The sequence below is a fragment of the Epinephelus moara genome, chromosome 19 (genome assembly GCF_006386435.1).
Source record: "Epinephelus moara isolate mb chromosome 19, YSFRI_EMoa_1.0, whole genome shotgun sequence".
Classification (NCBI taxonomy): Eukaryota; Metazoa; Chordata; class Actinopteri; order Perciformes; family Serranidae; genus Epinephelus; species Epinephelus moara.
In genome coordinates, this window is record NC_065524.1 from 23,168,432 (window position 1) to 23,185,359 (window position 16,928).

At 43.4% G+C, this 16,928-nt stretch overlaps 1 protein-coding gene across 11 annotated transcripts in view; it reads left to right on the forward strand.

Annotated features, from left to right (window-relative positions):
- The window catches only part of kcnma1a (potassium large conductance calcium-activated channel, subfamily M, alpha member 1a), a 186,649-nt gene that overhangs the window by 1,139 nt on the left and 168,582 nt on the right, over positions 1-16,928 (forward strand). The window lies entirely within an intron of this gene.

Consider the following 16,928-nt stretch of genomic DNA (forward strand, 5'->3'; position numbering starts at 1 on the left):
AACGCATCATAATGTGTTTTTCTTTTCTGTGTCCCTCATTGGCCCTCGATGTGCAAGTGACATGCCACTGAGCTGAATCTGATGGCTTCCTCATCATCTGCATCATCTGCACCCACCATGCTAGACATCAAGTGCCAATTGCAGTGGCTTTATAATGAATGCATCCCTTGAATGTGATTGTTATTATCCGCTGGCTGTGTTTACCAGCTCCCACTCTTGAATGAAGGGGGTGGTTGAATGACAGATATGGGTGGGATGAGAGGAGGGCAGCTCCTTCATTTTATTTTGCCTCGGCGTACATCAAAGTGTCCTCATGCCACATCAGCTCCTGACTTCTAGGGTGAAAGTAGACATTACAGGGGGGTCTAGTTTCATGTAGCCGAACACATGATCCTGCACATTCCACCAGTGAGACCTAATGAAGGCCAGTGGGACTCCTCATGCAGACCCCACAACAGCAAGGCTTTGCAACAACTCTGCAATATTGAGTCCTGGGATGTGTCTTTGCTGCACATTACATGTCTCTGGAGGTAACCTGTTTGCAGGACTGATGCAGAAATAAAAATAGAATAGGATAAAAAGGGTGACTGTCCGTTACTTTGCTTGGGGTGCCCTGCTCTGACGATGAATCATGGCTGATTCATGTGTGTATTAAAGCCTGCTTCATGTGTGACTCACACACTTGTGTGTAGTGCAAGTGGTCCCCTGGATAAGCAGAGGGCCAGTGGAAAGGTAATGTTGCTCAGCGTGTGCAAAACATGGCCTTAACATGTTTGATTCGTGCCTGGGACGGGAAAATATTTAGATGTTTAATATGAAATCAGGTAATGGCGAGATGCTGTGACAGTGCGACTGTGTTTAAGTGTGCAATAGTGACAATGATGGACGTACAAAAGAGAGAGTGACGCTGAGCTTCCTCGTCCTTTGATATGTTTGGGTTGCGTCCAATTGTAATGGATGAGCCGTGCTCCTCCTCCTGCTCTTCTGCCATGTCCTTTTGGTGGCCTTGGCCCCTTTCTGCCCATTTCTGTTTGGTGGTATGACAGGTGGGAGACAGGGCATGGAGTCATCATCCTTAACTGACGATAACAGCAGAAAATAGCCTTCATTGCTCCGTAATGCTGAACGCCGTAAGGTGCAAAACATTTGGGTATTTGATTCGGTTTTTAGTGCATCCCTATCTCATTTCCTCTTGTTGGTCTCAAATGATTCTTTTAAGTTGTATTAAATCCAACAAAATTAGTTGGTGAAGGTTTTATATGGAGATTTTTGCACAACAGTGATTTAACATCAATTTGCTTATTTCAAATGCAGGTTTGCACACATTTAAGCCACATATATTGATGCATGAAAGCTATTCTAAATATAATTGTGACATTGATTTCAGCCCCACACTATATGCTTCAGAAACCCCTATCAGATATGTTTCTTCGTTGCTTTTCAACTGTCTTCAACTGGCCATCTTAAAAATTACAAGTAGACACTTACATCAGAGTTAAAATACAATCAGGCCTCTGGGATTCAGACTATTTCCGAGTCTGCTCACACAAATTCATCCCATCTAAACAGCTCTTATTTACACCGAGAGATAATTCTGCCCAGTATGCTATTTAGGCTATTACTTGGCTGTCTGCCTCCTGTCATTTTGCTATGCTCATGGATCCCACTATCAGAAATGGCACCAAACCATATGCCATCCTTCATGCCTCTCACCATCTTGCTCGGAAAGTGCTGAAAGTAAACCATGCAAATATAATGAGGTATCCATCTTGTGGCTGCTGGTGGGTATCTGGTTGCATCTCTTCTCTCGTAAATGAGGAGAAATGGTAAAAAAAAAAAGAAAGCATGTTTCTGTTGGCGCTGCTCAGTCTCTGTGTTGTTGTGTTGCCGTGCGCGGGAGGCAGAGCCGTCCCGTTGGGTGACTTTGGTGGGCTTGACACTTGGCTGCGGAGGGAAAAGGCTTGTTAGGAGTATTAAGAAGGGGAAACTGGATCTGTGTTCAGCTGACTAGTGCGGCCGGCTAAGTTAGCATGTGTCAGAAACAGGATGCATAGTTGGCACCGGTGGGGGTCGGTGGGCTTTCGCTGGCGGTACTGGGAACCTGGAATCAGAGGCGAGGAAATAGAGGTGGAAACTCTGAGAGAGGCACAGGAGGAAGTGGAAACAGGGGGTGTGAGGGTGACGAAGGGTTTGAGGGGGTGTTGCATTGCATAGTGTCCTCCTGTGCTCCGCCACTGACACACAGCTGTGTCCTAATTCTTTTAAATGGCCCTCCTTGCTGTCAGGATTATAAGACGGAGGTCATGGGTCATGGACATCATACAGGAAGACGGAATGAGATAAGTGGGGGCAGCAAAGAGAAATTTAAATATTCAGTGCAACTTTTTGAGTCGTCAGTATCTGGACTCTTCTAAGCCAGTGGTCTGATGGTGACTTGAGATGTGCTGCTCTTAGGAACCAGGTGTAATCACCTTTCCTCTTTTATCTTCCCAAAAACAAGACGGGACAATTGTATCGCAGACACAGCAATGTTTTATGGCTGTGGTGCTGTCTCCCGGGTGGACTAAAAAAGCAACATAAAATAAAATAGCAAACAAACCTATATTGATTTTTCCAACACTGTGCTAGTAATGGCAACATTTATGGCATCATTTATCCGCGGGGTGTTCCAGAGTGCTCAAATGCCATTTTTAAATCACATATCAACCACATTCCTAACTCGATTTTCCCAAACAGCGGCTCTCAGACTGTCTGGATGAGCTTCATTATTTCACCCTCTTTTTACACATGCTAAATAAGGGGTTTCCTACTAAGGGAAAGACTCACTCAAGACAATGCTAATGCATATGCATGACTGACAGAAATGGAAGCACGACCACTCAGTGATACTGAAGTGGAGGAAACCACTGGCGTGTTGCGAGGCTCGTTAGCATATAAGCCTGCTCTATTTTCCCTTCCCTATGGTCTTGTAGTCTCGCTGAATTTGTGGAGTTTTCGTGCTGCTCTCTGTGCCGTGCTGCTTCACTGCTGTATGGTTATCTAATGGTCTAGTTATCCACTCTGCGTCATGCCACCTCCAGGAGTTCTTATATGATGCCTCTGTTATTTGGGATGCGTGGGGAGGAGGAGTATAGAGGCTGTGCGTTTGTGGCACCAGTCTCTGTTCAAACATGAATGGCACCTCAGCCTGTGGAGAAAATGGCTCCGTGAAAACATGGCTTGTTAAAGACATAGAAATACCTGACATGGTCTGTTGTAGGGCTGAGGAATAAACATAATTATGCAATCTGCTGACATCATGAATCTCTCAGACTAAACTTACTCACACTGCAGTTTCCAATAAATGTTTGCATATAATTAATTAGATCCAACCAATCTGCTAACAGCAGAGTATCCTTAACTCAACCTACTGGGATTAAATAGTACAGAGATATCAGAGGTGAGCCATAGTCTGTACATCTGATAAGATTTTTTTGTTGCATTGCTTGTTATATATAATTTAAAAGTGAAATTTTAGTTGTTTAAACTATTATTTTTGTTAGAGCAGAAACAAATAGTCGATTGATTAATTAATCTATCCACAGAATAATTAATAGGCAACAATTTTGATAATAAAATAATTATTTTATGTCATTTTTAAAATAAAAATTTTGACTGTGCTCCTCTGGTTTAAGCTTCTTAATTGTGAGATTTGCTTTATTCAAAAGCTCTTATATTAAACAGAATATGTTTAGTTAAGGGCTGATGGTTGAGCAAAAAAGTGATTTGAAATTACAGAGTTGGACTTTGTGGAAGCTGTGATTGTGATTTTTATTTTACAATTTTGATACTGAGAGAATTATTGGCAGATTAATCAATATTAAAAATAATCCTTATTTGCGGCTTAATTTATGGATTTGTGAGCAAATTAAGGGAAGAATTTGGATCTTCTGGAGTATTTGCATTACATACAATAGAAAAAAGTGTAAAAAAACAACAACAAATGACTCCAAATCCTAAGTAGCAGCCGTTTAGAAGGATTTTAATGCAGAGTGAAGTTCCGAGCCACACGGCGCTTCCTCAGACTTTTTTACTTTGCCACACGTTTCTTTGTTCCAGCATCCGCTCCCTTGGACGCTGGGATGTGCCTTTTGTACTGTTTTTGACACAATGGATGTCAGCCAGAACACCCCCAGTTTGGAGAAGCAGGCTGGAGTACTGTGACAGAAGCTAAGGAATGTAATGCTGTGGAGGCGGGTCAGCAACAAAATGTATTTTAGCCCCCTAAAAAAGTCCAGCCGAAAGAAATCTACATCAGTTGAAGTGTATATTGAGAATATTTCCATCACTTTACCTTGCCATCAGACAGTGATTTTACACAGGGAACTGAAATTGTTGATTTTTTTTCTTGAGAGCCAGAACCCATTGAGAAAAACAGTAATTTAACATTACTGAAAACAGGAGCTGCAGGTCTACTGCTGCCTCGATCAGTTTGTTGTTAGTATTATTGGGAAACTTTGCTGTTTAAAATGATAAATTCGGATTCACCAAAGTCTCACAATAACACACACACAAACGAATTAAGTGCAGCGCTGGTAGATCAACAGTTCATATGTCCAGCCAACTTAAATTACTGTTTTTCTCAATGGAGTCTGGTGGCTTTGACAAGAGCTTAAATGATGAACTGAATCCTTTAACGGCTTCTGCATCAGAAAGGGCTGTCTGACAGCAACGTAAAGTGATGAAAATATTCTAATTATAGTGTACTGTTTTTTAAAGTGGCTGCCTCCATCCATAGCAGTACACTGTGAAGCTTTCTTGGTGGTACCCTCATACAACCCCACCCTCCAAAAGAGCAGAACTATTACTTTAATGTCAGCTAATGCTGTTAGCAATGGAGTGTGTGATGGAGCAATAACTGACACCTGTCATAAAGCAGTACATCTTAAAGGTACCTGGAGTGGTTATAGTACAGTTATAGTATCAGCTGCAAACTGCACTGAGCTGACAATACAGAGGCTCCGTACAAGCCAAGTCGGAGTGGACTGTCATGTATTTCAATCCAAGCACCAAACTACACATTGTATCGCTGTGTTATGGTGAGATAAAAATGAGGACTACAAAAATACACCTCCCACCTCACCTCAGTGCAGCAGCCTCCCCCTCAGCCCCCTAAGGTGCAACATGGAGTGTTTTATGTGCACTTTGGAGCCAACAGCCGTCAGGTTGTGCAATTGTTTCTGTCCAAACAGCTCAAGTGTTGATGGAGTAGTGCATGCTATATTTTTACTTTTTGGTCTGAGATGATTTGTATTGAGCTCATGTTGTTTCTCATGTTTGTTTGCTGCTGCTCCAGCCCAGTGTCCCCATGGCAATCATGGGATCATTAAAGTTTCATCTGATCTAATGAGAGTTTGATGTGCTGTGCCTCGGTTCTCCTCACTGAAGGCCAGACTCTGCTTCTGTGATGCGACTAATAAAGAGGTGGGGTGAGGACACATCTGGTGCCCGCGCTCCATTTTCCCTGACCCGTGTCAGTCTGCAGTCAGAGGGTTCATGATGAAGTAAAACTATTATCACTTAACAGTTAATGGCTTTCAGTTTAAAGGTGGGAAAGAAAATCAGTTTCCTTTAAACCGCGAGGAGAAATCTTATGATCAGACATCTAACGAGATATGGCAGCGTCGTTGAATTTTAAATCATCACAAAGCATTTCCCTACACTTGAAGATTGATATTGATTTTTATGCACAACGGCTTGGCGTTCACTGCAGAGCAATTAATCAAACCTGAGTCTCAAACCCACCCCAGTGTTTGCATGTGTCTCACTCTGCGTCTACATTTGTGTCCGCGTATGTGACGAGGAAAAGCCAAATCTACAGCAGAGTGAGTGAGGCTTGCCGGGACACTCGTCAGTGCGCTTACCTTTAAGTGGAATGGATTGCGGAGGTGCCTGCAGAGAGGATCTGTTGTGAGCCTGTGTATTCCTTTTTGCTTGGCAACGGACCAGCTGCATTTCGCCAGAGCAGCATAGAGCACACACCCTGACATCAGCTGTTGCTCTCTCTACCCTCGGCCTAACTTGGCCCAGCTCGGCCCACACTGGCTTATTGAAATCCAGGGCTAATTGAAGAAATAAAATGTGCAAAGACCTGATGAGTACAGTAGTACCATTGGATGGCACAAAACATTTGAGAAAGACTTGCAGAGCATGTAAGGTTAAATGTTCATACACTTAGGCCCAGTTCCATTTCTTATTTTTACCCCAACACCTTGTGTTTAAGTGCCACCTTGCCCCTGAGAAAAGAGTTATGAGGGGCTGATACGTCATCGGTAGTCATCGATGCTGTTGCTTACGTAGAGACGGGATGAGCATTGCTGGACATTGTGGATATGCTGTCTTCTGCTGTTGTGGTTTTTCTTGTGTCAGCTATAGGCATCCTTTTGCAGTTGTCAAAATGCTCTTGATTTGTTCACAACTTAAGTTTCACGCTATCAGTCAGTCAAACAAGTCATCAAATAAAAAAGAATACTGCTTCATTACCAGGCCACTAGCAGTGCTGTGTATGCTAACCTTAGCTACCCGTGCACCTACTCTGCCAGTCTGCGCTGACATTAGAGGAGAGGCAACAAGTGCAGCAACTTTGCTGCTGGACATTAGTGAAATTCCGGGTGCCATATGGCATCATAAGGGAGGGAATATGACATGGAAATATGTCAAAATGCAGGACAGTCTTGCATAAATCCACAATTAGAATGTAACATTGCAGACAACAGCATTTTAGCGATATCTTTTGTTATTCATTCATTCATTTTCTGTAACTGCTAATCCTGTTAGGGGTGGCAGGGGGGCTGGAGCCTGTCCCAGCTGACATTGGGCGAGAGGTGGGGTACACCCTGGACAGGTTGCTAGACGATCGCAGGGCTGACACATAAAGACAGACAACCATTAACACCTACGGGTAATTTAGAGTCACCAATTAACCTGCATGTCTTTGGACTGTGGGAGGAAGCTGGAGTACCCGGAGAAAACCTACGCTGACACGGGGAGAACATGCAAACTCTGCACAGAGAGGCTCCCTCACACCGGGTTCAAACCACGAGCCCTCTTGCTGTGAGGCGACAATGCAAACCACTGCACCACTGCGCCCACAGCAAATAAAATGACATTAAACTAAGATAATATGATGTTTATTGTAATTTTTACATCTTTATTAATGAAGAAACTACAGTTATGGGTTTCTTTTGTTGCTCCTTGCTAATTTTTCATTTCATAACACTGGCCACAAGACAAGTGTGTCTCTGTAAAATATTGAAAGCACACAGCGTAAAATGGAGGTGTAACGGGCTAAGTGATAGGGGTGTATTGGGATTGGGCCTTACTTAGTTTTCTATGTCATGTCAGGAATGTATATGCAAGCAGACTACTATGTTCTTGTGGCCAGTGGTTGAGTTGCATGTGTCTTGTCATGTGTTGTTGACACTTGCTGGGAGTGAGCATGCCTCACAGCTGTCCCAGGGCAAAGCATGACCAGTTTCCACCACAGCACGCATGCCTGTCCCCAGCGCCTCTCATCAGGAGTAGGGCTGCAACTAAAGATATTTTCAATTAATTAATTATTGATTTAGTCCATAAAATGTTCATAATAATCTCACAGAGCACAAGGTGGAATCCTGAAATGGCTTTTTTTGTCTAAATAATGTTCCAAAATGTAAAGATATTCAGTTACAATGATACAAAGCAGAAGAAAGCAGCAACACACAGTCAGTTTATTGTGAGCTTTTACAATCTTGCTCTGTGCAGCATCACTGATTAACTGTCTTTTCTCACACTGCTCTAATATGGAATGTGTGACTCATGAGTTATATCTTCAGTGGAGATCCTCCCTTTTCACGACCCTAATCCCTAATTCTCCGAGCCTGATTTGATGGCCATCTAGGGACAACTGTAGTGTGCCATGCTGATGTATGGTAATCCACGGACAAGGAGAGGCTATATATCAGGCCTGACTATGTATATCATGAGGCAGACACAGAGGTCAACCCCCCTGTACCCAAACTGTGCACCCCTGCTGTCATGCTGTTATGTCTTCTTTGGCCAGTCACCGCACTATTAAAAGGACTTCCACGCCCCAGGAACTATTCCGAGGTTAAAGGTTAGAGGGGAAGGGTATACCTGGCTCCACATGGGGGAAGAGTGCTAGACTGGCATTCCCCTCGTTGGAAATGTGTGATAGGGTCTAAGCCACCTGATCCTTGCCTGGTTGAACTGGCAGTGGAAAACCATTTGCATACAGATCCGCTGGTTGAGACCGGCTAGGCTAAGCTGGCGAGGGAGGCCTGCAGCAGGGAGATAGCTAGCTAGTGCCTGGCTAGCCAGTGGGATCATGGCTTATGGTTTCTAGTCTACCAGCTTTCTTCCTCAGCTGTTGTTGTCCTTAAACTGCTTAACATCAGGGTGTGTGTGTGTGTGTGTGTGTGTGTGTGTGTGTGGTGTGTGTGTAGGTGGGTGCTCTCCCTACAGCCAGGCCATAGAAATCAAATTTGACACCACTGCAGCAGTTTCAGCGATAAAAGAGAAGAGTTAAGATGATGTTATTCTCAACTGTTTGTGTGTTTTAACAGGGATTTAAGCTGTAGTTTAAGATGGACGGCAACATGTCTTGTCCTGACCTGTCAATGATCTACTCTGTCCTTTGCAGCTTAATTTTCATGCTCACTTATGTCTCAAATCTGCCAATGCTTGTGTTTCTGTGTGTGTGAGTGGCAGAGAAACGTGAGAAGCATTCTTTTCGGATTGAATTGCTCAATATGCTTAGAGTCTATGTGCATTGTTAGTCCTAAACTGCTCTTCATATCTAGCCATAAAGTATTTTTTTTTTTGTTTGTTTGTTTGGTTTGTCATACACAAGTGTTAAATGTCCCAGCCTTCTGCGCCATTCCATGGACTCATAGCAGCCATGCAGGCCAGCACGTGCGCCGCCCTGGGACTAGCCTTTTCTGGTGCGGATTATCAGGCAGAGCCAGCCATCTCCCACTCTCTCCCCCCATCTTTCCTCCACTCCCCTTAGCCCACCGCCCACCCTCAGAAATCACAGAAGCCAGCGGAGCCCTGATATGTGAACATCAAAACATGGTTAACGTTATAATTGTAGCTTTGAGCTGTGTGCACTGATGCACGGAGGGAAAGAGATGGAGACAGAGAGAGAGGGAGTGTGCAGAGGACACGGCGTTGACCTTCAAAGATCTCAGCAGGCGGTGTTTCTGCCTCCTATTTAGAGATCAGCCCTCTCTCATAGCAACATACGTGGCTCTGTGAGTCCGGCCCCGTGGGTGAACACACAAGCACGTACTAGCTCTCGGAGCCGGACAGGAAAGTGTTAGGATTACACGTCACCACCACCACAGCCACTGCCCTCAGCAACCTGTCTCAATTAACCTCCAAGGGGGCTAGGCTGATATGCTAATTGTCATTCTCCGAGCAGGCTAACAGCAGGCTCAAGTTTCTCTCTGTGTGCCAGCAATGTGCTTTCATAGCCACCATGCTACAACGCTAACATTGCACCCCATTTGGCAGCGTCCCAGTCACTGTCTATTAGTTAAGTGAGCACCAGACACTAATAAAATGTTTTTTTATGGGGAAATACAAGTCCGACTGACAGTGAAGGTCGGCCTACACGCTGAACCCTGTTCAGCCAAAGTGTGCGGGCCTGCTATACAATTATTTTACCTCTTGACTTCTTCTGACATTTTCCAGAGTGGCTGCGCAGAATGAATAGCCCAGCTGTCAATTACAGCCTTGTTTGATGCTCGCAAAAGTGAAATCCCAGAAAGTGCTGTCTCACTCAGGTTCCGTCTGCTGCCCGGCATTGCTCTGAAAGCTGTGAAATGTATCTAGACGTGAACCAAGCGAGGCAAGCAAGACCAATTTCAGAGTGACATGAGCTTTGTAAGATGATGCGCCTAGTGTTGAGCCCGAAATGACAGCATGTGTAGACATCATGTACAGATGATGCACAGAGTGCATGGGTTCATTGCTGAACGGCTCATTAAAGATGGATGATAATGCAGAGCTGCCATGCTGCTCTCTGACAGCCTATGCCATTGAGATTAAGCAACGCTATAATTGGTCAGCAGTTGGAAGACTATTAGGTTGCCTCGCTGCCCTCCTGGGGACCATTTGGGCTGTTCAAATCCCGCATGGACCAGGTATGGAGTGTGGAGTGGGAGCTGGAGAGGTGCCAGTTCACCTACTGAGGTGCCCTTGATCAGGCCCGCCCACAGATATGGCTGGACCCCTGAAAAGATCTAAATGGGCCCTAATGATAGTTAATATTTTAGGTTCAAATTAAAATGTAGTTATCCTTGCTTATATTAAGGATAAACATTATTGATGAGCATGATTAGTGCTGGCTTCCATGGGCCTCCTCATAGCTGCTGGCCCCCGAAAGCTTTACCCTTCTTCCCCCCTTATAGACGGCCCTGCCCGTGAGCAAAGTGCCAAATCCCTAACTGCTCAGGGCACTGTGCTGTTGCGACCCATCATTCTGACATCTCTCCTGCGTGCTTGTACCTATATCTATAAATTAAAGATATGTTGTGCAGTTTTTTTTTCTGAAAAACAATGTATAGACTCATACAAAATGAATCGCTCTCAGTTATCATTCATGACCCAAGTGTGTGGTTGGTGTATTTATTTGCAGAGACTCTGCCCTCTGCCCGTATTTTCTCATTTTCTGCTCATTTTCTGTGCTTGGGATGTCCCTGGACACAGCCTGCAGATGAGGTTGGGACTTTATAAACAGGAAGCAACCAGGTGCTCGACCTTCAGCAACATGCATATTTGAGTATCCAAGGATGTAACGCAATACATATTTATATTTCTGAATACAAGCTTTACAGTGTAATGTTGCCCAGTGCACATAGCACAGTGTGGATATATATTTCATTCTTAATATCTTAAGAACTAGTGTTAAACGTTGTAGCATAGTGCACATTTTTATTCCTATTTTACTGTATTTTATTACTCTGTCTTTACATACTTTTATTTCATAGTCTGATTCTTAAGTAAGGGTTAGGGCATCCGGGTTTGGAGAGAATTACTGCCTCGAATGAGGGAGTTCAAGTATCTCGGGGTCTAGAATGGAGCATGAGATGGATCGGCAGTTTGGTGCGGCACCCGCTTTTATACGGGTGCTGCACTGGACCGTTGTGGTGACAAGGGAGCTAACCTAGAAGGCAACGCTTTTGATTTACTGGTACATCCCAAGCCTCACCGATGGTCATGAGCTCTGGGTAGTGACCGAAAGAATGAGATTGCGGATACAAGCGGCCGAAATGTGTTTCCTCCATTGGGTGGCTCGGATAAGGAGCTTGGACATCCGGAGGGAGCTTGGAATAAAGCCGCTGCTCCTTCATGTCAAGAGAGGTCAGTTGAGGTGGTTTGGGCATCTGATCAGGATGCCTCCTGGGCGCCTTCTGTTAGAGGTGTTCCAGGCATGTAGGAGGCCCCGGGGCAGACCCAGAACATGCTGGAGGGATTGCATATCTCATCTGGCCTGGGAACGCCTCAGGGTCCGACAGGGGAAGCCGGAAAGCGTTGCTAGGGAGAGGGACGACTGGGGTGCTTTGCCTGGCTTGCTGCCCCCGCGATCCGGCCCTGGATAAGCGGATGAAAATGGATGGATGGATGGGTGGATTCTTACTCCTTATAATTCTCTATTCTTTACATTGGAGAGACTGTAAGAAATCAGAATTTCCCTCTGGGGATCAATAAAGTATTTCTGATTCTGATAGCGAAGGCATGACTCATGGCTTAATCTGACATTCTAACCAGTCTCACTCCTCTTGCCTAAACCCAGCCAACCTAACCAACGCAAGGCAACCAGTACTAGCAATCACAGGGAGAGGGGCGGGTCACGCCTTTGCTATCCAAGAAATTGCAAATTTGCAAGCAGCAAGAGGAAGCTACGAAAATCAAACACAGCAATGAAAAACATGATACATTTCCTCAAGGGGACAAATAAGTCCATTATAATTATTATCATGTGCTCTGAGTGTTGATGTCAGTGATTCTCACTGATAATTGTTTATTTCTCTTAATGAGCCTCATTAGAAACCATGAAAATGAATGCACTCGACTGCACACATGCTCACACACACACACACACACACACACACACACACACACACATGAAATACATGCATACACTAATTGGTCTGGCTGTAATTTCAGTCAGTATGTGCTTTTCATCATGTATCACGTAATTGGTGTCTGTTATGAAGCTGCTTGTTATGGCTTCAGAGCCAGATGTGTTGTCTCATTCTTTGGACTTAGAAGTGTGCATGTTGCCTGTGAACACATCCCTCCCTTTCCTTGTCATAGCTGCATAGAGTACATCGAATCGTGGATCAGTATGCTGAAGTGTTTTTGTATTAAATTGCAGCGCCAGTTTCCCTGTATCACAGCGAAAATAATGTGGCAATATCAGTTCAGTGGAGGTCAAGTTACAGAAATGTGGCTCCGTGGTAATTATTTGAATCCAAAATAGACTGCAGCATTGTTGACACCCGGCTCAGAAATGTGTCAAATGTGAGAACACAATTGATTCTGAATGGCGGGCAGATGTATGATAAGAAAGTCATTTGCAGTATTCTTTCAGCGCTGACGGTCATTACGACTCACTGTGTTATTTCACTGGTATTTTCTTTGCCATTGTCAGTCAGGATTCACACTCTGGGTGCTTCTGGGTAGTTTGTGGTCTGTTGTTAAAATGTGTGCTTCAATTATGACGTTGACCGGTGTTCATCTGAGACGTGGAATCCGTTGGTCACAGTGACACACAGCAGTTGAGCTCCGTATCAGTGTTTTGGCAGGACGTATTAAACATAATGACCATCATGGGCCTCAGCTATTCTGCACAACTAAAGCTTTTCAGCACCATGGAGAGCTCAGGAAGGCAGACTGAGCGAGGCCTCTCATGCATGTGTGTCAGACATTTTTATATCTTTGTTTAAACACTTTGTAGTTTCTGATATAAAAATACAGATGGCAAAAAGTCATCTGGCTCTTACATAATGCTTGGTTAAGAATCAGAACAGCCTTTTGAAATGATGACATCTTATATTCTAAAATAATGTTGAAGTAAATTTCCTAATAAATGAAGTTTTACAAGCTGCTGAGATGTCTCTGTTCAAATAGATGCAGTCTCTAGCAACAGATCTGATGAACATTTTGGAGCTATCTCTTTTCACAGAGCAGCTCCCAGCTCTTAAACTAATGCTCAGTGAATGAACAAAGAGTTGGAGTCATCGCATCTCAAAAGCAGGGTTTAATTGCCTGCGTTGACACTAAGCAGGGATGTGAACAGGTTGCTAATATAACAGCAGTGGAGTGGTGGTGTTGGTGCCTGCAGGACGATCTGAATATCTCTTTTCTCGGCGAGTGTTGCACAGACAGTAACTAACATACTGACAATAGTGCTATTTTTAGATGCACACAAGCAGAGGGGCTAAAAATGTAAAGTTTGTCATGAGAGTGTGGCTGAAGGGAAAGGGTTTATCCCCAAGGGAGCGTTTGCTCAGCACATTTCATGGCAAACTGCTTATTAGATTATGCATATTAGATTACATGATGTGCAAAGTTGACATTCTGGCCTAAGGGGTGCCCCCGGGAGGAAGCTCGTGAGTGTCCAGAATCGACAGGATTCATTCTTCAGGGAGCTTAAATGCGCTCAATAAATGTCATGGATGTAACATCTCTCATGTAACTGGAAAGTTTAGCTTGCAGGAATCAAGCGGCCAGAACACGTGATGTCATATAATCTTGTTTAAGATTATGAGCCACAAAAAACAACATTCAGGGGAAATCTTTTCAGACTTTGTGAGTAGGAATGCTTCACCAGCCCCACTTTACCAAGCCACACAGGTGAGATATATGTTCTTATATTTTAAGTAAAAGGAAGAGAAAAGGATTATAAGTAACTTTTAACTTAAGTGTATTTTGGTTAAATTTTCCCCCAACTCCAAGCAGGAGAAGCATAGCAGGAAAAAGAGGTACCAGAATCTGATTGATACTGGAGATTACTGTCGATAGTTATTTGGGAAAAAGCCCCAAAATTATTTATTTTCTGACAAAAACACATAACATAAACAGAAAAAGGGATAAAAAAAAATCCCAGAAATGTTGATTGCTGTTAATTGATCGTGACATTTTACATTGGAAAATAAACCTGAAGTCAAAACTACGGCCACACACAAGGCTATTTTTGCTACTTTCTATTTGTTTTGGACCTTCGCCACACACTTCGAGGTCACTTAAAATAGACGTTTTGTAATTCTCCTTCTGGAATACAGATTTTCAAAATTTCATTTTCTATGTTGACATATAGCTAGGTAAACACCGTTTTGGGCCTTTAACATCTTTTTAAAGTGTGCGCCATTATCTTTTTGTAAGATGTCAAATTAGGCCACATTTGGTGCAATGGCAGATGTGTCCAAAATAGTGTTGGTTCTCTACTAGGGCTGACCCTGACTAAGAATTTTCCTAATTGACCAATAGTCGTCATTTAGGTCCATTAGTCGACTAGTCACCCACATGTTTACGATATCAATTTAATTATTAGACGATATATTTTGGGCGGGGCAACACAATGGTTTGAGTTGAAGGTGTGAGACAGAATAGTATCAGTAACATTGTTAACACTGTGCTACATTACAGAGAAATACAAAACCGTACTAATGAACCTTCATTAATATAGGCTTATATTTTATCTACAAGTGCACGTCACACACTGAGCGAGCTGCCTGTTAATGACGCTGTCGGCAAAGCAGTAATGACTGTGCCAAGTGGCTAATGGGCATGTAGCTACTTCCATGTTTCAGATGATACGTCATGTTTGTAGTCGACCAATGCAGATGAGTTTACATATCACCTTGGGTTCGTCCTTCACCTTCTCAAAATGATCCCACACTTTGGATTTCCTGCCCGACATGTTATTAACTAGCCTGTGGAATAACCGCAGGTACCAGCACTGGAAATTAATGTGACTCCTGTCTGACTGCTGAGCGTGGCCACTTCCTGTGTCTGTCCTTTCAAATTAAATTCCTACACGGTTCAGTCATATACGTTTGATTTATTTTGACAAGGCGCAGCTCCTAATGGAGTTTCACGTTGTTGTTTTTTTTGCGACTGAGCGACCAATGTAATTTTGCTGACTAATGGCCTTTCTGGATCGACTAGTGTTTGGCCAACTATTAGGGGGCAGCCCTGATGTCATATCAGGAAAAGCACAGGTGTAATTAATGACATTAGTAACGGCTGCATTCTGTTTAGATTTACCAGTCCCGAATCTTTGGTGTTGTCCATGCTGGCTCACCATTTGCATAATTAATGTTATTAGTTCCCCCTTTGCTTTTCCTGCTGTGTCAAGTCAAATTTTCTGCTTTGAAAAAGGCAACAAAACAGCTGAATCCACCATGTGGAGATGTAAAACGGAAATATTATTATTGATAACTGCATTTTTATTACTTTATGTTTTACTTTAACATGACACCTTACATTTGGATCAGTACATTATATCTTTTAATTGGCTATAAACAATTAGTAGGATTAGGAAATGTTCATTAATGTGATTTTAAATCACGACTGCAGCCTGAAAGCGAGGCTTATTCTCCTCTAAAGTTGTCTTTTAAAACAGTTGAGTAACTAAAAAACATGACATTAAAAGAACCCATGAAGGCTAATGAGTCTTATTTTTCCTGTGGGACGGGGCTGAGAGATTTTGTATCAAAAACATTTTTTGCCAGCAGGAGTGGTCACATCTGAGGAGCGGGCTGCAGGAGTGGGTTGGCACATCTGCAGGAACAGGCAGTAATGGTCTGAAATCTTGAGGGAGTGGGCGATTGAAAGAACTACTGGATCCCACGCAGGCATTTAATTGAGACTTTACAGGGGCATTAAAGACTCAGAAACACACTCCTGAGTGCTGTCATTTGTTACGTCTTGACCAAAGTGAGAAGAACACTTAGCGGAGACGTTAATAAAACCTCTTAAACTGTTTCTGTTTAGAAATCGTGACAGCCGATAAGAGATTTGGTGACATGGTTACATTTTGGGAGAAAGAAAAACATATTAGGGGAGGTTTAAATTCAGCTTTACATGAATATCCACATGTTAATTTATATAAGGATTCTAAGGTTTTAGATTTGCAAAGTGAGTGTTAGAGAGCAGCCTTAACCTTTAAGTTTTAATCCTTAAGATTTCACTCTATCTTATCCTTTGCATTTCTGGTTATCTTAAGTACCTAAGAACTAATTTGCTCTATGATTGGCATCCTGATTGAGTGGGTGCTTGTGCTGTGTGGTGTTGATGGACACAGGCTGTGTATTGTTCTGATTAGTTTTGCTGGCCCGTGCTCCGATCTCTGAAAGGGGCTGGAATAGGAGACTGCTGAGCGTAGCAGCTGCTCTCCTGCACATTGTCTCAAGTGAACATGAGCAACAGAAGTAGGTTGGCAGGCCTTCAGGAAGCCACAGGTATTCACCCTGTTTCCCTGTATCAGCCTATCCTCTGTAATTTCCCTTTTGTTAACTTAATATCATTTGTTTTTGGTTTATCTGTAGTAGCCTCCTTATATATTTCAGGTATTTTCCCTCTCTCTTCTTCTTCTCTTGTCCCCTTTCACGGCCGACCCATCGCTCTCTTCATCTTCCTCCCTCCCTCTCCCCCGTCCCACAGCATCTTCATCCGTCATTGTCCTTCGGGTGTCCCTTGTGTTCCCCCGAAGGAGCTACAGTCTGAGAATTTAGTAGCCAGAAAAAGACGGGTCTCTGCTGGGAAGGCCTTGTTGTTCATTTGGCCCTCTACCCTCAGGGATATAAACACAGGAGGACAGATCATATGTGATATCACACTCTGATGACATGTGGAAACACTGCTTTTTTTTTTTT